The sequence below is a fragment of the Mesoplodon mirus genome (assembly GCF_964341445.2).
Source record: "Mesoplodon mirus genome assembly, chromosome: 16".
Lineage (NCBI taxonomy): Eukaryota > Metazoa > Chordata > Mammalia > Artiodactyla > Ziphiidae > Mesoplodon > Mesoplodon mirus.
The window spans coordinates 32370465-32397076 of NC_138992.1; the positions used below are offsets into that span (position 1 = coordinate 32370465).

At 44.6% G+C, this 26612-nt stretch overlaps 1 protein-coding gene across 1 annotated transcript in view; it reads right to left on the reverse strand.

Annotated features, from left to right (window-relative positions):
- BAALC (BAALC binder of MAP3K1 and KLF4) overlaps window positions 1-26612 on the reverse strand; it is a 90138-nt gene that overhangs the window by 15967 nt on the left and 47559 nt on the right. The gene's annotated exons all lie outside the window — the stretch shown is intronic.

Below are 26612 nucleotides of genomic sequence, written 5' to 3' on the forward strand. Positions count from 1 at the left end.
AAATAATTTTGTAACCTGAAATTTCTACTTAATAATACATCAATGACATTTTTCCATACCCGTAAATATTCTGCCATATGATTTTTCACATACTTACTCTGTCATTGTATGGATGTGTCACCATTTAACTAAACCCCTCTAATTGGATATCTGTTTTCACTATTTCATATCAAATGTTACTGTGATGAAACTCCTTGGGGTTAAAGCTTTATTCTTAATTACTTCCTTAGGATAAATTCCTAGAAGTGGGTTACCGGTTTGAAGGTTATATATCGTTTTTTACATAATTCCACCTCAAGGTATTGGACTGAGCATGTATTCCTTCCATGAAATGCCAAGAAATGATAGAATGAAGTTTAAATATAGCCTCATTGAAAAGCAAGAGGAGGGAATTCCCTGGCAGTCCAGTGGTTAGGACTCTGCACTTACAATGCCAAGGGCACGGGTTCACCCCTGGTCTGGTCAAGGAACTGAGATCCCACAAGCCATGTGGCATGGCCAAAAAAAAAAAGAAAGAAAGAAAAGCAAGAGGAGGACTACAGAGAGAAATTCATGGATAAAGAGTATCTGATTGAAAAGATAAAAGGCGGCCCAGGGAGCATGAGGGCGAGTGCCAAGTGGGAGACGAGAAGCCAGCAGAGGCTCTGTCATGGCCACAGGGAGGCCAAGGGCAGCCAGGTAGGTCATTCTACTCCTCCACCAGCTGAGGCCAGTCAGCAATGACGGAGCAGTCTGTCAGGGTAGGACATTGTGATATAAAAAGAAATATATATTTGGTCTTTGTCCCCAGTTCCTGGCATAGAGTTCCTAAAACTCTTGTCATTTCCTGAGTAACAGGGGTGACGGCAGCATCTTTTGTTACATTTGGTATTTGCTCGCACTTCATGACACAGAGCTCCCAAATTCCTTGGAATTTCATGAGTGATAGGACACAGAGGAGCCCTATTTGGTATAACAAGGCAGCTCCTGGTGGCCCCTAGATAGCTTCAGATGGGGGCTGGTTGCCAGGAAGACCTACCCTTGATTAGGAGCTTGGAACTTTCAGCCCCACCTTCCAACCTCTGGGGAGGGGAGAGGGGCTGGAGATTGAGTTAGTAACTGATGATGCCTCATGATGAAACCTCCATAAAAATCCCTAAGTGACAACGTTTGGGGGAGCTTCCAGGTGTGCTGGGAGGGTGGCACACGCCAACTCCACAGCATCAGAAGCTTGTCAGAAGCTCCTGCACTTGGAACTCTTTTGGAGTTCTATGTACCTCTTTATCTGGCTGTTCATTTGTATCGTTTATAATATCTTTTTTTTTAAATTTATTTAATTAATTTATTTATGGCTGTGTTGGGTCTTTGTTTCTGTGCGAGGGCTTTCTCTAGTTGTGGCAAGCGGGGGCCACTCTTCATTGCGGTGCGCGGGCCTCTCACTATTTTGGCCCCTCTTGTTGCGGAGCACAGGCTCCAGACGCGTAGGCTCAGTAATTGTGGCTCACGGGCCCAGTTGCTCCGTGGCATGTGGGATCTTCCCAGACCAGGGCTCAAACCCGTGTCCCCTGCATTGGCAGGCAGATTCTCAACCACTGCGCCACCAGGGAAGCCCCTATAATATCTTTTACAATAATCTGGTATACATAAGTAAAGTGTTCCTGAGTTCTGTGACTCATTCTAGCATATTACTGAACCTGAGGAGGGGGTATGAGAACCCTGATTTATAGCCAGCTGGTCAGAAGTACAGGTGGCAGCCTGGGACTTGCAACTGGTGTCTGAAGTGGGGGAGAGGCAGTCTTGGGGGACTGGGCCCTTAACCTGTGGGTCTGTGCTAACCCCAGGTAGTTAGTGTCAGAATTGAATTGAGTAGTAGGACACCCAGTTGGTGTCTGGAGAGGTGGAGAATTGGTTGATTTGGGGGATAAAAACCCACACATTTGGTGTCAGAAGTATAGTGTAGAAACAGCACAGAGAGGGCCTTGGCTCAGAGAGAAGGGCAGGGCTCTCAGGGGCTAGTGACACGTGAGAGAAAGAGAAAAGTCATGCCGAGAGGGCTGGCTTTCTGAAAACAGTCCCAGTGGAGTAAGGCAATAGTTGTTTCCAACCTTGCCTTCCAAGCTGGCTTCTTAAATAGATGCAGCTGATGTTCTAACAGGAAATTTCAGTGACAGAAATCGGTACAAAAATAAGAATATACAAACAGTTGGAGAAGGTCAACACCAAAAAAGAGAGACAACAAACTCTATAATGGAGACCTCAAAGGAAATGGAATTAATACAGGATGTAGCACAGAATTTTAAGTAAGTGTATTTAATCTGCTCAGGAAAATAAGGGAAGATAATATGAGGACAAGAGTGACCAAAAAGGTTCCATTAGAAATATTTGGAATAATAGTTTCGGTTTTTTGAAAATTTATTTATTTTTGGCTGTGTTGGGTCTTCGTTGCCGCGCGTGGGCTTTCTCTAGTTGCGGGGAGTGGGGGCTACTCTTCATTGTGGTGCGCCGGCTTCTCATTGCAGTGGCTTCTCTTGTTGCAGAGCACGGGCTCTAGGTGCGCAGCCTTCAGTAGTTGTGGCTTGTGGGCTCTAGAGCACAGGCTCAGTAGTTGTGGCGCACGGGCTTAGTTGCTCCGCGGCATGTGGGATCTTCCCGGACCAGGGATTGAACCTGTGTCCCCTGTATCGGCAGGCAGATTCTTAACCACTGCGCCACCAGAGAAGTCCCTGAAATAACAGTTTTAACTGTTGAAATGAATTTTAAAAACTCAATAGAGAAGCTGAATAGCAGGACAGGCACAGTGAAAGAGCAATTTGGTGAACTGGAAGAGCAAGCCAAGGAATTCTCCTGGAAGGGGTAAGTGAACGTAAGAAAAACACATTAAGAAACACAGAATAGAAATCCAGAAATTACAACCTTAATCTAAGAGGAGTTCCAGAAAGAAGGAGCAGAAAAAAACTGAGCAGAAGCAATACTCACAGAAATAATACTAAGTATTTCTCAGAACTGAAGAAAGACATGAAAGCCCAAATTGAAATAGCCTACCAAGGGAATGTAAATTGGTGCTGCCATTACGAAAAATAGTACGGCGGTTCCTCAAAAAACTAAAAATAGAGTTGCCAGGTGATCCAGCAATCCCAATGTTGGGCATATACCCAGACAAAACTATAATTCAAAAAGATACATGCACTCTTACGTTCACAGCGGCACTATTTATAATAGCCAAGACATGGAAACAACCTAAATGTCCATCGACAGATGAATAAAGAAGATGTGACATATATATATATACAGTGGGATGTCACTCAGCCATAAAAAAGAATGAAATAATGGCAACATGGATGGACCTAGAGATTATCATACTTAGTGAAGTCAGAAAGAGAAAGACAAATATCATACGATATCACTTATATGTGGAATCTAAAACACCCCACAAGTGAACATATCTATGAAACAGAAACCGACTCACAGACATAGAGAACAGTCATGTGATTGCCAAGGGGGAGGAGAGGTGGGGGAAGGAAGGATTGGGAGTTTGGGATTAGCAGATGCAAACTAGTATATATAGAATGGATAAACAACAAGGTCCTACTCTATAGCACAGGGAACTATATTCAACATCCTGTGATAAACCATAATGGAAAAGAATACGAAAAAGAATATATATGTATAATTGAGTCATTTTGCTGTACAGAAGAAATAAATACAACATTGTAAATCAACTATACTTCAATAAAATTTTAAAAATATATATGAAATAGCCTACCAAGCACTTGGCAGGACAAATAAAAAGAAAAACGCAACCCAGACAGATCTTAGTGAAATTTCAGAATGTCATTGATAACAAGAAAAGTTTCAGAAGAGGGGAAAAAATCAAGAATGAGATTGACATCAGGCTTTTCATCAGCAACTAACAGATGTAAGGAAACTATGCAACAATGTCTTCAAGATTTCAAAAGATACACACATTTTAAAGTCTTTTGCAATTCATTGCCAGATTTATCTCTATAAGTCTTTCTCCAATCACCCTATTGCCCTTCTGCTAACAGTATATGAGATGGCAATGTTCCCAAAACCCTCACAAACACTGAACGTTTTCTTGCTTCTTATCTTTGCCAATTTAAGAGGCAAAATAAATTATCTCATTGCTTTGGTTTATACTTCTTGATTTACCAGAGATATTATTTATGTGCCTGTTGGCTAATTGCGTGTATGTGTTTTTTAACTGTCAAGTCATTTGCCTATCTTACTTTTGGGGTGTTAGCCTAGGCTTGCTTTCAGTGAAACTTAAGGAAAACAAACAAAATCCTTTCCCAGAGTGTTGAGAAATTATTTGCCTTGAGGCAGGCACAGTGTATCTGACATACTAAGGGAGGGAGGAGCAGAACTGATGGGGCTGTAGTCCCAACACAGCTGAGGGGGTAATGATCCAAAGGACACACGTGTCCACATGTCACCCACCTGCTCTGCCAAGTGCAGGCTCTCGACCATGGCCATGGGATAGAAAGCAGAATTCAAAGCATTGTAAGTCACAATAGAAGATGCCTGGTCCGAAGTTTCCTGACTGGCATGCACTGATTAAGTTCCAGATGTGCAGAGAAATGGATTCCTTCAGCTGGGCTCGCCCCAAACCTTTGTGCCCCTCTTCCTCCACCAGCTGGCAGCCTGCCCCCCTTCTCTTCCCATCCTCCCACCATCCTGTATCAACAGTGCCTCAAATGCATGTGTATAGACACCCCAGCACACATACTCAATCTCCATCCCCACTGCTCCTGCAAACAGCTGTCCCTTGGCCTAAGGGAGTGCAAACCCAGAGAATGAATCAGGTGAAGAGGCCCATGAAGACCCTGGAAGCAGGTCTGGTGTGATTTGTGCTGGTAATTCCAGGGTCCTGGCACCCACAGAAGAGTCTAAAACAGAGCTTTGGGACTTCCCTAGTGGTCCAGTGGTTAGGACTCAGCGTCTTCACTGCTGTGGGCCCCGGTTCAGTCCCTGCTCTGGGAACTAAGACCCCGCAAGCCATGCAGCATGGCATGCATAGATAGATAGATAGATAGATAGATAGATAGATAGATAGATAGATAAATATAAATAAAATAGAGCTTCTCACTGTGGTCCAGGCAAAGTGTTGTTACTGGTCTGCTGTGGGATAAGTATAAAACTGAACACAAGCATTTGGAGGTATCTATGGCAATCTGACATTGCTGGAACACCCAAGATTGAACTTGTCTGATCGAAGAGGGTATAAGACCAGTACCAGTGCTGTCAAACTCACATGGTGAGTCACAAGTGCTGTGAGCTGTATATTAATCATGCACATAGGATCACTTATTTGTCTGTGATGGACTGGGGGGAAAAAGGCAACTGGTTCTGAAGGAGGGATGGAGGCTTTGGTAGGTATGATCCCTTGGCCCCTGGATAACTTGCCCTGTATGGAAGGGTGGGGCCTGGGGGCGGTGGGCAGAAAGGCGGGTCTCTAAAGCACAAGACCAAGGCAGATACCTTGCTTACCTAAGTGTAGGGTGCTTCCTGCCCTTGGGGCTGCTGAGTGGGATTCAACATTGGCCAGTACTGCCTTGCCTGTTTACCGCAAGGGGCCATATGGATGTTACCATTTTCTCTGTGGGTCATAACTTGGTACCTGGGTTGAGGGCAGGTAAGAGGCCCTACTGAGCCATCCACTGAATGCACCATGGTGCTTCCAGCTTGCATCCAGATGACCCCCACTTTGTCCCACCCTAAGACACTTCAAGATGCAAACCTGACCCCAGTCCTCCCCTTGCCCATGGCCAGGCCCCTAAGGGGGTTAGAGGACATGGAACAGAGCTCCCTTCCCCCTTCCCCCACAAGGTAACCCAGTTGTTGACCCAGGAGGAAGGTGACAAGGCAGGAAGGGGAGGCTGAGGGCAGCAGGGGCCAAGAGCAGACGGTGGAGAACACATCGAGGGAAGCAGAGAGGCGACGGGAAGTGGGACCAGGCACGATTTAGAGCTCCAAGCCCCTGGCACACGTGCCATTGTTCCATAGTATTTCACATACAAAACACAAATTCGAAGACAAAATTATTAAGAATTTCAAGATGGCGACTGCAGAGCATTAAATCCGAAGCACAGGCCCCTTCTGAGCCCGGCAGGCCCTGTGGGCTGCACGGGTTGCACACCCATGAAGCCAGTCCTGACAACACTTAAAAGAGATCAAGGCAGAGCTGCTGTGGCTGAAGTACAAAGAGGCAGTCCTTCCCTCTAAGCAGCCCAGTTATTCCCTGGGCATCTCTACTGCACCTCAGGGCTTCTAGAAACACCGCTGGAAAGTCACTCATTTGGTCTAGTGTTTTCAGTTTTCATTGGTAACTGAACAAAAGTTAGAACTCTGTTTCATTTTTTTTAATATTAATTTTTATTGGGGTATAGTTGCTTTACAATGTTGTGTTAGTTTCTGCTGTACACCAAAGTGAATCAGCTATACGTATAAATATACCCCCTCTTTTTTGGATTTCCTTCCCATTTAGGTCACCACAGAGCACTGAGTAGAGTTCCCTGTGCTGTACAGTAGGTTCTCATTAGTTACCTATTTTATACATACTAGTGTATATATGTCAATCCCCATCTCCCAATTCATCTCCCTCCCCACCTTGGTATCCATACATCTGTTCTCTACGCCTGTGTCTCTATTTCTGCTTGGCAAATAAAGAACTCTGGTTTCTTAATCCCCAATCTAGGGACTTCCTCATTGATTAAATGGGAAGAACAATGCCTACTTCACAGGCTGTTTTAAGGATTAAACAAGACAATATATATTAAGGTTCTAACGTGTTTGGCACATACATTGTACTTATTATTACTCATGGTCCAACACCAGCTGCCTTGTCTCCTCATGGCATCTCGCTCCATTAGCCATATTAGTTACATTCTTGATTTATGAGTCACACAATCAGGCCCTGTGAAGTGCTAAAAGACTGGCCCACTGAGGCTGATACACAAGCAGGAAAGCTCTGGCCATAAGCAGGGAGACAGGGCCAGGCCTGGGGCTGGCATTGCCAGTGAGCAGGCTCATCTGCTCAGTGTGGTCAAGAGTTCACTGCAGGGGGTCAGGAATATGGGGTCATTTACTGCTAGTTCTGCCTGCAATGAATCAGGTGGTTTTGCTGCATGGATTTAATTTGACTTGTATTTTCTAGTTCCAAAAATAATAAACTCAGTATTAGAAAACCTGTAAACTACAAAAGCACACAAAGGAAGAATAATTTTTACCTCATCATGCAGAGATAACAAGGAGGTGATGTCCTTCTGACAGATGCTACTGGTGCCCCCGCCAAGGTTCACTTACCCGACCCTTGCACGCATCCCCCAGCTGTGGTGGATGCTGGTGGCTGATAGCTCATGCCTGCCCTCTTCTCCTAAAGCTTGTCCTTGGCCAAAGGAGGTCCCCTCACGGGCAGAGGCTTGGCTGATTATGTCAGGTACAGCCCATGGCCGATAAGTGTCTAAAAGCGTGTGGGTGGGATAGGTGGGGGAAAGGTGTGTATACAACAGCCCAGCCCCCTTGCCCCTGAGCAGGACAATTTATACAAAGCAACTTTTCTCCAGAGCAACTCAGGGGATCAGGCCGGGGCTAGACTGATCCTGAAACTGCATCTTTGCCCAGCTCCCGCCCCTGGCCCATCCTGCTTCCCTTGTTCCCTCCCTCACACGGTTCTCCTCCAAGGAGTATCTCCAGGAGTCACTCACATAAAATCCCCATGTCAGGCTCTGCTTCTAGAGAACCAAACCTAAGACAGCATATATACCCTGCACGCTGGATATGTTCTGTCTGCCGCTCCACACTCACTCTCCCCTCCTCTTCACCCTGCTCCAGGTCGCAGAACACTGACTTGAAAGCACCATATTAACAGGCTCCCTTGCCCACTGGCTTCTAGTTGGGTTTGCCAATGGGCATCACTAGCTACTGAGGTGGAGGCTCTTCAGCAGCATTCTGAGGTCGGGTCTTTATTTTTCTAGCTCCCTCCCGGCAGGGTTTCCACCGGTGCACCGTGTCCTCTATACACTCCTCTACCAGAAAAGGGTAGAGAACCAAGAAAATCCAGGGAGGTTGTGCCATTAGGAGGTTCCTGAGGACTTCAAGGAGAGCTCAGAGGGGTGGTGGGAAGAGAGAACAGATGGTAAGTTCCTGAGTAGGGAGGTACAGATGCTGTATCAGTCAGAGTGCATAGCTGCAAGCAACAAAAATTGACACCAGTGAATTAAAGTAGAAAAGTGACTCATTTAAATTATCTGAGGTGCTCAAAGAACACTTGAAAGGGCTAGAGGCTGAGACACAGAGGCTATCAATCAAGGAACAATGTCCCAAATCCTTCTATGGAGCTTGTCCCACCAACACCTGGACCCTGGCAACTCACCTCAGCATTGCTGCCACAGTTATATTGAAACATTGTTGTTGCTTTTCTGAAATTCAAGTTTAATTAGGTGTCCTGAATTTTATCTGGCAACCCTACTGGGTGCCAAGTGCCCCAGACTGGGGGACATTGTTGTGAAAGTTGCACTGTACTAGACCCCGATCTCCATCTGCATCTCTACTCCACACCACCCCTCTCACGCCTAGTGCGTGGAGGAGTGACCCTTATTTTATAGGAGAGAAAAACTGAAGTTTAACTCAGGTTACGTATATTTCCAAAGTTTGTGGTCTTAGTAAGTATTCACATTTCCTTTGAGGAAAAACTCCCAAGCAGGCAGTTCTCAAATTTTAGTGTGCATGAGAGCCACCTGAAGTGTCTTTTAAAATACAGATCCTTACATCTAATCCCCAGAACTCCTGATTCAGTAGGGGCCCAGGAACATGCATTTTAACAAGCTCTTTCCATCCTTCCTCACCTCCAGTGATTCTGAAGCAGGGAATTCTAAAGACTACACTTTTAGGCTCCTGACATAGAGATCAACACTCCTACTGGTTTTGAAGGTTGCCTGAAAAATGTCCATCTCTATTTCTCTCCACAGTGGTAGTAAATTGAGGGACATTTGTGTGCCCCTAGGGTATGTCTTTTTTGGACACCCTTCACAAAATGTTCATTCCACCCAGAAGACAAGCCAAATCACTGAGTTTGCCAAAAGATGGCAAACAGCTGTGTCCAAAGCTTGATGACAAATTGCCGCCAAGGACTTCTTGCCAGTTTCTTGCTATTTTGGAAATGGAGCTGGGAGAGGGGCAGAGCGTAGACGTTAAAGGTGACAGCCAGAAGCCATGTGGGGAGCAGGACGAGGGGCAACTCCTGCTCAGCCCTCAGTGACGGTGATCACAGATTTCAAAGTCACGGAAACCACCTGCAAGTCATTCCCTCAACGATCAAAATCCAAAGTATAAGTCATTAGCAGTCTGTTTGGGAAGAATCTCCTAAAGTCACCTCAGATAAAATTCTGGCTCATCAAACACTATCTGGGCTCAGGCTCGGAACACATAGGTGATGGTAATTCTGTGTGAACTGAGTTATAAATTAAATAAACTGCAACTACCCAGCCACTTACCGAGAATCCATTTCCTCATTTTTCAAAATGAACTAGAATAGGAAGGTGTCTGTCATTTCTTCAATCTGATGGGTAATTTTTGAACATACATAATGTGTAAGAGGCTTATATGAAACTTTTTGTATGGCTAGTATATGAAAATCCTTAAAAATGGTGAGCAACCCTTACATTTACTGTCAATTGATTTTGGGCAAGGGTGCCAAAGCAATTCAATGGGGAAAGAACTGTTTTTTTCAAGTGTGTAGGATAACTGAATATCTACACGCAAAAGATTGAAATTGGAACCCCACCTCGCAATATATACAAAAGTTAACCCAAAGTGGATCAAAGAATTGCCAAACGTAATTGCTTAAACTATTAAACACTTAAAAGAAAACATAGGCATAAATTTTCACGGCCTTGGATTAGGCAATGGTTGCTTAAAAATGACCCCAAAAGCACAAGCAACAAGAACATAAAGTAGATAAATTGCAGATCATCAAAATTTAAAACTTTTGTACTCCAGAGGACATCATGAGTAATGTGAGATGACAGTTCACAGAACAGGAGAACAATTTTTGAAATTATGTATCTGGTGAGGGATTCTTACTCCCCAAAACCCATACAACTCAACAATAAAAAGACAAATAACCCAATTAAAACACAGGCAAAGGTGGTGAATAGACATTTCTCCAAAAAAGATATGCAAATAGTTAACAAGCACATGAAAATATGTTCAACAGCACTAGCTATCAGGAAGATACAAATCAAAATCACAATGAGGTATGACTTCACAACCACTGGAATGGCTACAAAAAAGACAGATAAGCGTTCATGAAGATGTGGAGAAGTTGGAACCCTCATACACTGCTGGTGGGAGTGTAAAATGGTGCAGCCACTTTAGAAATCAGCCTGGCAGATCCTTCAAGGATTAGACATAGATACCATACGACCCTGAAATTCCACTCCTAAGTATATACCCAAGAGAAATGAAAACCTACATCCACACAAAGACGTGCACATGAATGTTCATAGCAGCATTATTCATAATAGACAAAAAGTTGAAATACCCTAAATATCCACCAATTGACGGATGGATAAATAAAATAGGTATATACCTACAGTAGACTATTATTTGGCAGCAAACAAAATGAAATACTGATACATGCTGCAACACTGGTAAACCTCGAAAACATTATGCTAAGTGAAAGAAGCCAGTTACAGAAGGCCACATATGGCATGATCCCATTTACATGAAACTTTCAGAAAGAGGCAAACCTACAGACAGAAACGTAAATTAGTGGTTGCCTGGAGCTGGGGTGGTTGGGTGGGGGGAATGAGGAGCGACTGTTAATAGACACAGGATTTCTTTTTAAGGTGATGAAAATGTCCTAAAATTGTGGGGATGGTTTCAGAGCTCTGAGACTATACGAAAAACCATTTAATTGTACACTTGAAATAGGTCAATTGTATGGTATGTGAATTACAGCTCAATGAAGCTGTAATTTAAAAAATGGTGAGCAACACATTTTGGAATGTTATACTGTCTAGAGAGAATGAAGCACATTTGGATTTGAACAGCGATAGTCAACACATTTTGGAATGTTATACTGTCTAGAGAGAGTGAAGCACATTTGGATTTGAACAGCGATAGTCAGGGAGAAGGATGGACACCTGCAGTACTAGCCTCACAATCCCCAAAGGTCATGGGTCCTGACTAGGAGGGCACTGGAGATGAATCACCAGCCTGTTACATCTACTCCTGGCTGTGGGGCTTGGTGGTGGAAATGGCTCCGCCACCGTGGTACCCAGCAGCGTGCAAGAAAGACGCCTGCTGAGAGCAACAGCTGGAATGGAAAGGACCACGAGAAGGAAGGAAAGTCCCATCTGTCCTTGGTGAAATCAGGCCTGAATTCTTCTCTCCCCAAAGAGACACCCAGGAGACAGCAAACAAGCTAGAGAACTGGGAGGCAACCCAAAAGGAAAACTCAGAACCTCACTTTTCTTCTCCCTACTGATGCCCTTACAACCTGTCAGTCTTACCCTCCCCTCTCTCTTTGATTCCCTCAGTGGCACCTCCCTTCCTGTGGCTTCCACCTCTGCTCTGAGATCACTACAGAGCAGATTCTCCATGGTGGGTGCGGGCCGTATCTCTGCGTTAATTACCGTGTAGCTGTCTCGACTCTAATGAAAACTCAGTTCTCCCGCCCATCAAAGATCTTATTGCTTTTCTCTTCTGACTTACTTCACTCTGTATGACAGACTCTAGGTCCGTATATGTATAGCTGATTCACTGTTATAAAGCAGAAGCTAACACACCATTGTAAAGCAATTATACTCCAAAAAAGATGTTAAAAAAAAAGATCATTTCTAAGGTAGGCAATACTGCTATGTCCATAACAATACCTTATGCTTTTCTGAAGCCTTCCTCCCAAATTGCGCAAAACACTTCCCTGATGTCCTTCCCTGTCCTCTTTGTCTTTCCTTGAATAATTCTTTTTTTTGGTGGCTATAAGGTTACAGGTTATTTTTGTTTGTATTAAAGAAATATTTTTTTAATTGAAGTATAGTTGAAGTACAATATTATAAAAGTTACAGGTATATTGAATAATTATCTTAGACTTTAAAAATGTCTACGTTGTGTATTAGTTTGCTAGGGCTGCCACAACAAAGTACCACGGGCTGGGTGGTTTAAACAACAGAAATTTATTCTCTCACAGCTCTGGAGGCTAGAAGTCCTAGATCAAGGTGTCAACAAGGCTGGTTTCTTCTTTTTTTTTTTTTTTTTAACATCTTTATTGGAGTATATGCTTCACAATGTTGTGTCAGTTTCTGCTTTATAACAAAGTGAATCAGCTATACATATACATATATCCCCATATGCTCTCCCTCTTGTGTCTCCCTCCCACCCTCCCTATCCCACCCCTCTAGGTGGTCACAAAGCACCAAGCTGATCTCCCTGTGCTATGCGGCTGCTTCCCACTAGCTATCTATTTTACATGTGGTAGTGTATATATGTCCATGCCACTCTCTCACTTCGTCCCAGCTTACCCTTCCCCCTCCCCGTGTCCTCAAGTCCATTTTCTACGTCTGCGTCTTTATTCCTGTCCTGCCCCTAGGTTCTTCAGAAGCTTTTTTTTTTTTTCAGATTCCATATATATGTGTTAGCATACAGTATTTGTTTTTCTCTTTCTGACTTACTCTGTATGACAGACGCTAGGTCCATCCACCTCACTACAAATAACTCAATTTCATTCCTTTTTAAGGGCTGGTTTCTTCTTAGATCTCTCTCCTCGGCTTGTAGATGGCTGTCTTCTCCCTGTGTCATCCCTTTGTCTATCTGTATCCTAATCACCTATTTTTTTTTTTTTTTTGCGGTACGCGGGCCTCTTACTGTCGTGGCCTCTCCCGCTGCGGAGCACAGGCTCCGGACGCGCAGGCTCAGCGGCCATGGCTCACGGGCCCAGCCGCTCCACGGCATGTGGGATCTTCCCGGACCGGGGCACGAACCCGTGTCCCCTGCATCGGCAGGCGGACTCTCAACCACTGCGCCACCAGGAAAGCCCTAATCACCTATTCTTAGAAGGACACCAGTCATACTGGATTGGGACCCAGCCAAATGACCTAATTTTACCTTAATTACTTCTTTAAAGGGTCTATCTCCAAATCTAATCACATTCTGAGGGTACTGGTTGTTATATCAATATCCCAATTTTGAGGGGACACAGTTCATCCTGTAACACCTTGCTTTTCCTTTTATAATGTTTCTATTTTGCTGATATAAGAAATAGATGTTTCACGTAGAAAATCTGACTATATTGGTAAGAAAAATATAAGAAAATGAAAATTATTCATAATCCCACCAACCAGGGATAGCTGTTAGTTGTTTTTCCTACTATGTCCTCAAACATTTTTCACTGCATTGACACACATAGTTTTTAAGACATGAGATTATACCCTAAGCCTGTTCCATTTTCCCCCTTATCTATCACACCACTTCTGCTCAGGCTCATTCCTCCTTCGTCTGCTTCTTCCTCTTCATAGATCACTTATTCTTCTATCATCCGTCTTTCAATTATCCCAACATTTGAAAAATATTTATTCAGTGCCTACTATGTGCCAGGCACTATGCTGGGTGCTGGGCTTATACCTGCGACTGATAGTCCAGTAGGGCTGCAGTCTCTCAGCTCAATCCTCCCCCCACCCACCTTCCTTTTCCTCCTGCCTCTCCCGGTCTCTTCTAAGTCCCTGAGTTCCACACCAGAGAGGATCCCGAGGACGGAGGGAAAGATTGAATTCTCACTGATGGGAGAAGGAAGACAAGAATTTGAACTGGTGTTGACACAATTCTCTGTGAGAGATGGAGGGCGAGGCAAGGCAGAGGACACTTAGAAGACAATAAATCAGATCCATTGTGTATCTGACTCTGCCTTCCTCATCCACGTGGTCCAGTCTGGAGCCCACCTTCTTACTCAAGCTGAAACTGCCTCTCCAGGGAACTGTTCAACCGCAGGCACCTTGACAAGCGGTGTCCTTCCCATGGAACATTCTCTCAGGGAGATGCACTGATGCCTCAGGATAAGGTCCCACGAGTCGGGTGGGAGGAGGACGCTCCTCCAGTGACTGGGGAATTCCTTGGCCATAGCCCTGCCCCTCGTGATCCCATTTCTTGGTAAGTAAGCTTGAATGGGGAGGCTTACTTTGATCTTTTTTTCTTACCTCATTTCCTTATGTGTCCAGACAGGCATCCTGCTTGTGGCCTGGCTTCTTTCCACAAAGTCTGCAGATTTAATCAGTCAGGGATTTAAAAACACCTGGGGGGCTTACACCTCACACTGCTCCAAAAGTGGCTGGCTCCATGCGAGTCTTCATGGCCTGCTCTAGACTCCTGCTTAGTCAGTGAAATTTGTCCTCAGGGAAAAAGTCTTCCAACGCAATTTTCTTTTTGCCTTGGTTTAATCACTTTTGGGGTGGTTAGCCCTTTAAGGAAGTGGCAGCTGGTTTCCTGTTTTTTGTTTTAAACTCCTTGACATTTTCTAAGTTTAGTACAACCAGCTTCTTCAGCAGGCTCTTTCCTGGCCAGCTGTAGCTGGTACTAAATTGTTCTCTTAGGTGGACATTGGAAATTTCGTGATAAAGCCTTACTAGATGTAAGAAGTATATTTGGGTCAATCAGAATTAGGAGATTTAGGTCAACTGAATTGAAATTTTAATTCTTGAACATTTAAAATCATCCAAAGCAATCTATCAGTCCTCTAGCATCTCTGAGTGCCTCCCCTGTGCCTACTGGCACTGGGGCTGTCCTTAGGGGATATAAAAGACTTGCCTGCCTGGATCCTTCCTGCTTCTGTAATTTAATTGGAAATTTAATAGCTTATTTAAGAATTACTGGAAAATAGAGCCATGCAAACTTTAAATAACAAGGTATCATTTCTTACCCATCAGAGTGGCAAAAGTTAAGAAGTCTGATAATATTAAATGTTGAAAGGGTGTCAGTGAATGAGTTCTCTCATACTTACTACTGGTGGGAGGGCAAACGGAACTATATATTTTGGAGGACAATTGGTAGAATCTACGCAAGTGTACAATGTGTGCACATCATGACAGCAATTTCAGTCGTCAGTATCTACTGCAGAAAACCACTTACCAGAGGCCTGTCAAGGATGTTCTTTACACCCCCATAACAGTGAAAAATGGAACCAACGTAGCCATTCATCAGTTGGATAATTACTAAATTAACTGTGTTTTATCTATACTGTGGAATTCTATACAATAATTTAAAAGTATACAGATTTATGTAGCTAGAAGTCCAGTATATAATAATGAATGGAATAAAGCAAGTAGAGGATAAATATGTACAAATGACAGCTTCTGCGTAGGAAAGAAAAAACTATATTACATACTGTGTTATTATTATTTTTTTGCATAATGATACATACACACACATATAGATGTGTATAAATATATCTATCTCTATATATATGTGTATGTGTGTGTGTCGTGTGTATACACCCAACAAACTGATAACAATGTTTGTCTCTAGGGAAAAGACAGGGGACCAAGATCAGAGGGTGGTTATGGGGACTTATCTATTACAGTTCTACTTTTTAAATATATTACTTGTGAAATAAAAATGATTAAAAAAAAATAGAGCTAGGTCATATTCTGTCTTTTCTCCTTGGTAACAACTTTGGACCCACCCAGAATATTTGGCTATTTGGCTATCTGTTTATTTATTGGCTGTGCTGCTCAGCTTGCAGGATCTCAGTTCCCCCACCAGGGCCTGAACCTGGGCCACGGCAGTGAAAGCACTGAATCCTAACCACTAGACCACCAGGGAACTCCCAGAATATTTGGCTATTTAATTGTTAGTTGTTAGATTACATTTAATCATCAAATATGCTATAAAAAATGGTAATCAAATATAACGACGCCCAAGAACAAGGACGATACACAAAAATTACTGCATTGCTATTAGCCTATTCTATAAAGGCAGTTCAACCACTTTAAAATCAAGGGGTGAGGGACTTTCCTGGTGGTCCAGTGGTTAAGAATCCACCTTCCAATGCAGGGGATGTGGGTTCAGTCCCTGGATGGGGAACTAAAATCCCACATGCTGCGGGGCAATTAAGCCCGCGCTCTAAAGCCGGCGAGCAGCAACAAAGATCCCATTTGCCGCAACTAAGACCTGACGTGGCCAAATAAATAAATTTTAAAAAAAATATTAAATAAATAAATAAATAAAATAAAATCAAGGGATGAGATGTCTGACTCTCTGTGGGGCAGTCCGACAGTTCACTGAGGCACCCTAACAGTAAATGTGGATAGAGCAAATTATAGTTGTTGGTTAAGAGCCTGGGGATTACTCATGTGATTGAGTTCAGATGTGGTTAATCCTCACAGGAGAGCAGATTCTTGGGCAGTGTTTAAAAGGAAAGACTGGGCGGTTTGGGCATGAAGGGTAATAGAAGAAATGAAACAAAATTCACATTTGTGGGCTCCCAGCAAGTGCCAGCCCCATGCTCAGAGCTAAAGATATAAAGATGGAAAGACTCCTGAAATCACTGCTAGCTAAGAGCACAGGTCTGGAATTTGATTCCCAGCTCCATTATCACACCAAGCTTCAGAGTAGGTGTTATGATCCTCCCCCCATCCTTTTTTTTTCCAGAAGAGGAAACTGAAGTTCAAGGAGGTTAAGTAACCTGCTTGAGGTCAATACCAGGCTTCTACCCAACGTCAGTCAGACTCTAGAACCTTTGCTTTCACATGCATTTGTGTTTACTCACATCATTTAAGAAAATCTACAACGAATCATATTCTCCCTTTTCAGGGCTAGGCAATAACAAGGAGATGTATGGTGCCATCGAAATAAATGAAAGGCTTTTTGTTTGTTGTTTTATAGATAATCCACAGCTCAGAGAGGTCTTACTCCTCCAGGGTGGAGCAGGTCTTTGGAATACTTCAGAATCCAAGTAACTTGCCAGCAGAATCAAGGTCACACTGAAGCACAGACAGCCAGGAGATGAGTATATTTAATTAAACCACCTTTGTGCATTTTCTACCCGTCGGACCCCTGATATTGTCCTCCTGCCAGGTGCTGAGCCCTCTGGTCCCCCATGGAAAATTCAGCGTCTATTCCCTAACACTCATTTTCTACGCTCAGCACCTCCCGTTTCAGGGATGCAGCCAGTTGGCCTTGGACAATATCTATTCCAGGTGGGAACATGACTACCTGCTTGGGAATGGAAAATAATTACAGGGACGCTCACAAAGCCAGGGTGTTTCAGGCATCTGGTGATCCAAGCAAGAGGACAGAGAGAAGCAACCAAACAAGGAGGAGAAGGGATGGTGGCCTGTGGATTCCATTCCTCACCAGGCAGCCAGAACAATCTTTTAGAACCACGAATCTAATCCCGGCCTACCCCTCCACTGACTTCTCACCGCCTTTAGGCGAAAGACCCCAATCCCTACACGCCCACAAGGCTCTTGGTGAGTTCTCTTGCCTCCTTGGGCTTCACGGCTTCATGTTTGCTATGCTCCTGCCCTGTTGTATGCAAAAGGTGTCTCACCCCCTATACACACTCTCCCTTCTACCCACAATGCTCTTCCCTCGGCCTGGCTGATTCTCTGTCTCAACCTGAGCGTCACTTCCGCCGGGGGCCTTCCCAGACTCCTCCCTCACACTGACTTGGGTTCCCCTGTTTCCCTCCCAAAGCGCCCTGTACGTCTTTGAAGCATTCATCACTGTTGGAATTTTTTGTTCCAGGCCTGCCTGCCCCACTAGTGTGGTTGCTCCACGAAGCCAAGGACCATGCCTATCTTGTTCATGACCAGGCCTGGCATGTACAGGCATTCGAGAAATGTCTGTTGGAAGAGCGGCGAACCACTGAGCAGGTTGCCAGAGCTGGTATCATCACTCAGGAAGAAGCTGCCATATAGACCTCTGTGTATTCCGTGTTTTCTCCCTTGATGTACTGAACAGCCGAATTCCAAAGGAAGCAAGTGCAAACGTGCAACATGCCAGCAGTTCCAACGACTGTGGAGGTGTCAGGGAGTAGAGGAAAGAGCTCACATAAACAGTATCGTCAGCCCCCCGGAGAGACGTGTCAGATGCTGCCAGCCACTCACCCCACACTCCTCTTCAGGTTACTGTGACGCCCAGGGGCTCCCAAGGCTGCCGTCTTTCCAGGATCTGGGGCTGCGTGCAAACCCAAAGGCAGTACTGTAGGTCTCCCCAGATTCCATTTGCCCTTTGGGGGCTCGTGCTGCAGGAAGGAGGGATGGCTTCCCCTTATCATGAAATGTCACAGCCCTCTGGCAAAAGCAGTTCTCCCACAACCTCAGCCCAGTAAGGTGACCCGGTACCCACCTACAGGAAGGGCTGGTGACCAGACTGGGCAATGCTGCCTGGGGGCTGGCGACGGTACAGGCGAGAGGTGAGTCACACCGGCCTTTCCTTTCCCCTCTCTAGAGATGGCTGCCTCACTGCTGAGAAGGGGAGTTTTGATGGTGGGGCCTGGGAAAGGTGCCAAGGGCCTGACCCCTGGGCCTTTTGAGTCCAGGCAGGAAGGTCTACAGGGCCAGCTTTGTACAGAAGAAGAAGAACCCCCCAGCCTCCAAAGTGCCCCCTCTTTTCCACCGATGCTTGAAATTCCTTACCCAGGGGACAGTGTCTTTCATACTATGATTAGCGCTAAGGTTTAAATTTTAGTTCCAGGAGAGAGAGCATGGTAACTTAAATTCCCCTCTCTCCACCTCTCCCAATCTTTTAAAAGCAGAGAGGACTCCTGCATGCTAGAATGACCTCACGGCTTGCTTCTGAGTTGAAGAATCCCGGTAATTAACCGGTAGAAAGGAAATCAAAGAACAAGGAGACATTAAGTTGATTTACTTATTAGGGTCTAGGCGGAGAAGGAGCAAGAAGCAGAAAAGCCATGTCAGGGACAGAGAGAGGAAGGAGAGAGGTTTACGGAGAAGGGAGCCACTGCCTGGTTTGTAAAAAAATGTCTGAGTCAGAGGATTTCAAAGAGGTTTTGTTGGGCTTCCCTGGTGGCGTAGTGGTTGAGAGTCCGCCTGCCGATGCAGGGGACACGGGTTCGTGCCCAGGTCCAGGAAGATCCCACATGCCGCGGCGCGGCTGGGCCCGTGAGCCATGGCCGCTGAGCTTGTGCGTCCGCAGCCTGTGCTCCGCAACGGGAGAGGCCACAACAGCGAGAGGCCCGCGTACCGCAAAAAAAAAAAAAAAAGACGTTTTGTTGTGCATCAAAAGTAAGCTCCTTCCAAAATCCTGCCATTTGTGACAACATGGATGAACCTGGAGGGCATTTTGCTTAGTGAAATAAGCCAGACAGAGAAAGACAAATACTGCATGGTATCACTTATATGTGGAATCCTAACAATAATAACAAAGAGTTAAACTCATGGAAATAGAGAGTAGAAAAGTGGTTACCAGGGGCTGAAGATGGGGGAAATAGGGAGAGGTTGGTAAAAGGGTACAAACTTTCAGCTATAAGATGAATCAGGTCTGAGGATCTAATGTTATAACATGGTGACTGTTATAATCACCGTATAATACTATATGGGTGGGTAATAGTATTATAGTGGGTGATAATACCATATTGTATAATTGAAATTTGCTAAGAGTAGAGCTTAAGTGATGGGTATGTGTTAATTAATTCGATGGGGGGAAATTCTTTCACAATGTACACATGTATCAAGTCATGTTGTATACTTTTAATATCTTACAGTGTTATTTGTCAATTATACCTCGGCAAAGCTGGAAAAAATAAAAAACTCCCTCTTTTGTGATACTTTTCTTGTAAGATAGAGCAGGACTTGAATTGCTTTTTTTCCCTTCATTCCGTATCTCTGAATCTGCCTCCATTTTGAGACTGAACTTCTTGGGGCCCTAAGTGCCTGTGAGCTGAATGACTTAAGTTCATAGTCATTCAGCAAGCGTCACTGGTGGCCTGCTGGCTGTACGACCAGGACACGCGTGCTACAGTGGGGCAGCATTGGAGCCAGGCAGGCCTGGGTTCAAATCCCATCTCTGCCCCTTACAAGCTGTGTGACCTTTCTAAAGTGACTTAATAATAACATTCACCATTTTTTTCCTTTTTTGGCCTACCAAGTATCAAACTCTTTGCTATAACTATTTCCATTTTACAGACTAGGACACTGCCTCAGAGAAGCCACGAAACTTGCTCAAAGACAAGCAGCCTGCCAATGGCGGAACCAAGACTCAATACTCAGATCTGTGTGACTCCAAAGACATCTTGTTCCCATCTTCTGTCTCTGTCATTGCCCCACTACTTAGCATCACTAAGCCTCAATTTCCTTGGGTAAAGGATGAGAATTATGATATCTGCATCAAAGATTGGTGATAAAAGGGAAAAAGGGTAGGCGAGCCTCGCTCTGGGCCTGGCACACAATCAGGGTTGATTTCTCAAATTCCCACCCCCAGGCACAACAAGAGCTGATATCGGATCTTTTCTTAAGAATAAAGGGATGCGAGGGTACTAGGTGGGTGAAAGAAAATGGAGAAAAGAGATGGGGGAAAAAGAGTATTATCAAAGATCAACTGTGGCAATTCTACAACTTTGTCCCAGAACCAGTCAGGGCACAGCAACTCCTAAAGGGTGTACGACCCAGAGACTACAGGGACCCAGGAAGCCCATCAAGAGGTCAGAAGGTTGAGCTAATGCAGGAGCCCCAGATTACAGAGCTGGCTGGTTCATTAAGGTCTCTTTACTATATGCAGGGCTGATATGTGACACATGTGACAGGGATAAAAGATAAAACACAGTATCCACAAGCCCTCACTGGGCCTCACCTTCTTTAGAAGGACAGATCATTTGGTGCGTGGCCAGCTATGGGCCTTTGTTGTGCTGAAGAGAAATGCACAGAGCCAGAGAAAACAGGCCATGGACCAGCGGTTCATGAATATTTACTGCATTTTTCCGAGGTGCCAGGCTCTGCTCTAGGGCTGGGACTCAGCAGTGAAGGAGGGAGAGAGTCAGTCCTTGCCCTTTGGTGGAGATATTCAGGATGCAGGCAAGAAAGATGTCCAAGAGGTATTGTTGGTGGCAAAGTACAAAAATAGGCCAAAGAGAGGCAGAGGCCAAATCATGGGTGGTCACGGGTACCCTGTCAAGGAGTTTGGACAGTGTCCTGCGGGCAATGGCAGCCTGAGAACAGTGTGGAGGATCCACTTGAAGGGCTTGAGCCTGGAGGCAGGGAGTCCAACAAGGAGAGCCTTGCCTTTGGGGCTCTGCCCCCTTCTGGAGACGCCCTTAGCCCTCTGAATGCATTTTTAAGGTGATTATCTTCCCAGCTGGAGTCACCAAATTGGAAACCACTCTCAGAAGGCTGCGACTGGTAATTATGCCACTTCAGAAAGATGCCTTTTGCCAAAATACACACCTGACAAGTGCAACTGAACATTTAGAAAGAAAGGGGCAGAAAAGGAAAACAACAGTAAATTAATTAGGATAATCAACTGTAACCACAGTCTAGATGAAAAGGTTTTCAGTAACAATTTCAAAAGGACACAGCCAGAATGGACAGGATTAAGCTTCACAAGCCATTTTCTACAGCTCACTATGAATGTTTAAGTAGTTGGTGAGATCTAAAATCCCTCTGTAGCAGTCACGTAAGACAGATACCGTGAGATTTCTATCAGAAGCAGAAATAAAAACTCCAGTGGGGCTGCTTTGATTTTGTATTTCTAAAATGCACTAATTGGCTCTTATACCCCCAGTTCCTGTCTCTGATCTTTCCCTGGATAGTTTTAAAAGCAGGTTTAAGCTTAATTTTTTCTTCTTTGAAGTCAAGTTCAAGCTTCCCACCCTCAACAAGTTCCTGCAAGGTTCCAGGAGTAGGTGCAGTTGGCTTTGCTGTAAATCATATTACCGTTCTCGATATTTACAGAAGGAGGTGGCTCTTCCAATGGAAGGGTTTGACCCACATTATCTGTAAAGTCAGTGACCTGCTTGTGTGACCTGATTCCATCTCAAATGCATGGATTCCATTTTGAAACAGGTTCTGCTGAGTTTGGTATAACAGAACCAAGGGATGTGAAGCCTGAGAAGAATCAAAATCCCTTCTAGGGATTTTCTTCATTGTAGAACAATAGCAAAACTGATTTTTCTCCAAGTTTCCCAAAGTATCTGGATCAGACCTCAGGAACATACCAGAAGTTAGGTAGCCCTGTGGGAAAACTTCATGAGCCCAAGGTCATGCAGGGACTTAGACAGATGCAGTCCTGGGACTGGCATACTCAGGCCACTACTGACTGCTGGCTCTGTTGTTGTTGTCCAAAAAAATCAGCACATGGTGGCTCATACTTCACTGAGAAGATGGCTACTCTAAAAATCCTTTCCGGGGTGGAGCCTGAGCAGGGTGGCAGGGTGCCAAGGCCCGAGCCATGGGACCCGATCGAAGGCGGCGCCGAGGCCGCTGGGCCCCAGCAGGCCGCCCTAGCCGCTGCCATGGGCATCAAATTTTTAGAAGTTATCAAACCTTTCTGTGCAGTTCTAACCAGAAATTCAGAAACCTGAAAGGAAAATCCAGTTTAGAGAGAAGGTACTGTGGACTGCTATAACCTTCTTCATCTTCTTACTATGTTGTCAGATGCCACTATTTGGAATCATGTCATCAGATTCTGCAGATCCTTTCTTCTGGATGAGAGTTATTCTTGCATCCAACAGAGGAACTTTAATGGAATTGGGTATCTCCCCAATTGTAACATCTGGTTTGACTATGCAGTTGTTAGCAGAAGCCGAAATCACTGAAGTTGGAGATACACACAAAGATAGAGCCCTATTACACACAAAGATAGAGCCCTATTCCATGGAGCCCAGACACGTGAGCATCAACACAATTAAAGAGCGCTTTCCAAATTGGAGAAAAAACAAAAAAAATCTTTTCCCCGCTCTGTTATAATATATTCCTCTCTCAGAGACTACATCCATCTTCACCTTCAATTTCAACTTCATCTTCAACTGAGTTAAACTTCAAGTTAACTCACATCTGATACCCAACCCTCTGCTACCAGTTCACCTCAACCAGTACCTGCTGAACCCAGTACATGCCAGACACGTTACCAGACTCTGGTGCCTCACAGAGACATAGTTACAGTCTTCACCCAACAGGTATTCACACTGAGTGAGAAAGTCAGATACAGAAATCACTGCAGTCCTTATATATCAAGTCATCCTTGTGCTCCAGTCTCAAAATGATATCAGACTGAAGGAAACCACGTTCAACGCTCCTAAATTATTAGAAAATAATCTAAATCCTTTACTTGCTTTTCTTAGAGATAAACAAAAGGAGTTCCAGTCATAATCCACTGCAACACTTTATAATATCCCTATATCCTTGAATTAGTAATTTGGAAAACCAAATTATGGGCATAGTGGAAATATGAGGAAAAGTTCAACGACATGGAAGATGATGGATTAAAGAGGATGAGACTGGAGGAAGGAAACTTGGTTAGGACTATTACACTCTCTGGAGCCAGGAGGGGATGAGGACTTCAACTCAAACAGTGGGGTGGGGAGTGGGTTGAATGGGATGGATTCAAAAGACAGTTAGTGGAAACAAGAGGGTGAGATTCAGGAGGAGACGCCCACGGTCCTGCAGAACCAGCTGCAGTCCAACTTTTCTACGTGGAAGTCCCTCAGGTCACGTTAGACTCGGCGTATGCAAAGGGAGCTTACCATATTACCTTCGATCCAGTTCCCTTCCTGACTCTCTCATGTATGTCAGTTATGCCATGAATTTTCTATTTCTAGCCTCTGGTCTTAAAAGCTTGTGAGTTATTTCCTTTCTCTTTTTCTTCTTCCCTATAATCAAGTCTGACACTAAGCTTTGTCATTTCTTTCTTTTATGCATCTTTCCAAATAGCTCTTTATTCTCCTTTTGCTCCCATTGGAGAGGTCGGGCTCACCTCTCCTCTAGATTACTGCAATAGCTGACAGCTGGCCTCCTTAAGTCCAGTCTCTCTCCACCATCCAGAACATCTATATCATGACAGAAAGACGAATCTTCCCAAAGCCTGGCTTTCCCCCTCATACCATATTGCCGCACTGCATCAGATCCAAACACCTCTGCCCTGCTCTAAAGAGCTCCATCGTGTGGGCTCACTGTCATAACACAGCTTTGTTCTAACTACATACCTTACCCTCCAGGCAGGCTGGCGTCCTTATATTCCCCAGAAGTGCCAGGCTCACGCCCACCTCGGTAACTCTGCTCAGGGTGATCTCTTCCCTGCAGGGCTCTCCTTCCCTCCCTCACCTTTCCAACCTGGTGAGGGATGACACGGACCAGGGCTTGCTCAACAACATCCCCACCTGTCATCAACATCCCCCCGTTCAGCACTAAATGATGCCTTGTTTATTCCAAGTGCCAAGGTATTCTCTCCCTAGCTAGGATGTTCATTCCCTAGGGAACAAAGTCTGTCACTTTGCCCAGTTACTTCTGCTAATCTAAGAAGAAAAAAGATCTCAAGGGAGCTTTAGCATTTTAGTTTTTGCTCTCATTTTAAGAAAAAAAACCACTATGCTTTTCTTAAATAAAGCATGGGAAATATAACAATAATTTTGGAACAAATTTGCACACAATTTGTTCTCTAATTCATTTTTAATTATTAAATTACATATTTTATTTAAAATGAAACTATAACATAGGTTTAAGTCTTATAACCTCTTAGAAAACATGAATATCACCATCTCTACAAACTATAGTGGATATAGTCCATTTTTTTTCCTTCATCAGAATTTTTAATGGTCCCAAAAAGAATCAGAAGGGGGCCTCCCTGGTGGCGCAGTGGTTGAGAGTCCGCCTGCCGATGCAGGGGATACGGGTTCGTGCCCCGGTCTGGGAGGATCCCATATGCCGCGGAGCGGCTGGGCCCGTGAGCCATGGCCGCTGGGCCTGCGCATCCGGAGCCTGTGCTCCGCAACGGGGGAGGCCACAACAGTGAGAGGCCCGCATACCGCAAAAAAAAAAGAATCAGAAGGGAGTTTCTATTTATAGAGAGCCTATTAAATGTCAGGTACTGACTAGTTGCTTTCTTTTAAGCCTCCCTACTATACTGAGACAGGTGCAAAGGCAGTTTTTTCTTTAAAATTGACTTTTATTTAAAAGATATGCTTAAAAATAGCGCTTGGGTATGAAGTTGAAGAAATGCAGTTTAAAGTCTAATGGAAATTAAAAGTACTTCAATTGCCACATTTTTAGAAAATTAATTAATTTCTTTCTTTTTGGCTGCATTGGGTCTTCGTTGCTGCGCACAGGCTCTCTCCAGTTGCGGTGAGAAGGGGCCAGCCCCCACCCCCCACGGTGCATAGGCCTCTCACTGCAGTGGCCTCTCCTGCTGCGGAGCACGGGCCTCAGTAGTTGTGGCATGCAGGATCAGTAGTTGTGGTGCACGGGCTTAGCTGCTCTGCAGCATGTGGGATCTTCCCAGACCAGGGCTCGAACCCGTGTCCCCTGAATTGGCAGGCAGACTCCCAACCACTGCACCACCAGGGAAGCCCCAACTGCCACATTTTGACTTTTCAAAGAAAATAATGAAACATTGTTTTAGAAAGTTGCCTAATAAAATAAAGATGTGAGATTTCATAAGAAGTTTTAAGAAAAAAAATTTTAAAGCATGAATAAATTAAGATATAGAAAAATATAAGTGTTCATCACAGTTGAATACATTGTGGCATATTATCAAGCAAATATCAAACAAAGTGTTTATACATTTCATGTATTGAAAGGTTGAGGCAGGGGAGGGTGTGTCAAATGAGGGGACTCTATAAAGAGTATAACCGGAGGAACATGCAGGCAATATTTCTTTTCCATCAGAGGTTCCTTTAAACTCCCTGCACCTTCCCAGAACCCATGCTCCCCACACCGTGCAGTCCAGTTTGCTTAAGCATAAAATTATCAATCCTTTCGCATTTTAAAATGATATATTCTTCATTAGAGATTCTCTCCCTGATCTCCATAGTAATCCCACAGCCCCTTTGATAGAACCTAAGATTCTAAACCACAGCAGTCAGCTTGTCCTCCATGGCTACAGTATCTTTTTCCCAGTAACCTCACCCTCCCACCTTTTGACTGGGTCATCTGAGTTGGAGCATGTGACCAAGGGCAAAGCCAATCAACACTCTGCATTCTCAGGGACCATGGGATTGGCTCAGGGGTATCACATGACCCAAGCCAGAAACTCTCAGAATCTCTGCAGGAGCTAATAGAAGAGGCTCTCTTTCCCACTCGACTTGAATCTGGGAGCTTTGAGTTGGGGCTGTTGCAGTGCGAGGGAAGACCCTTTCTGAGAATGGAGCCCACACAGAATAAGGGGCTTGAGAGACAGAGAGGGAGACATGGGGTCCCTGACATCATGTAAGCCTTGAACCCAGTCTCACTGCAAGGCAGTCCCCTATACCTGGCCTTTCTGTTACCTGAGCCAATTCCCGTCCCTTTTTTGCTTAGAGTTTTATCTTGGTGGATATTGATCTGTTTGTTTATTACTTGCCACCAAAAGAATCCTAACTGACTCACAGTGTAGATCTTCAATAGCACTCATCCAAGTTCTGTTCTGAGTTGACTGGACATCAACTCACAAAAGATTGTCTCAAGTTTGAGCTT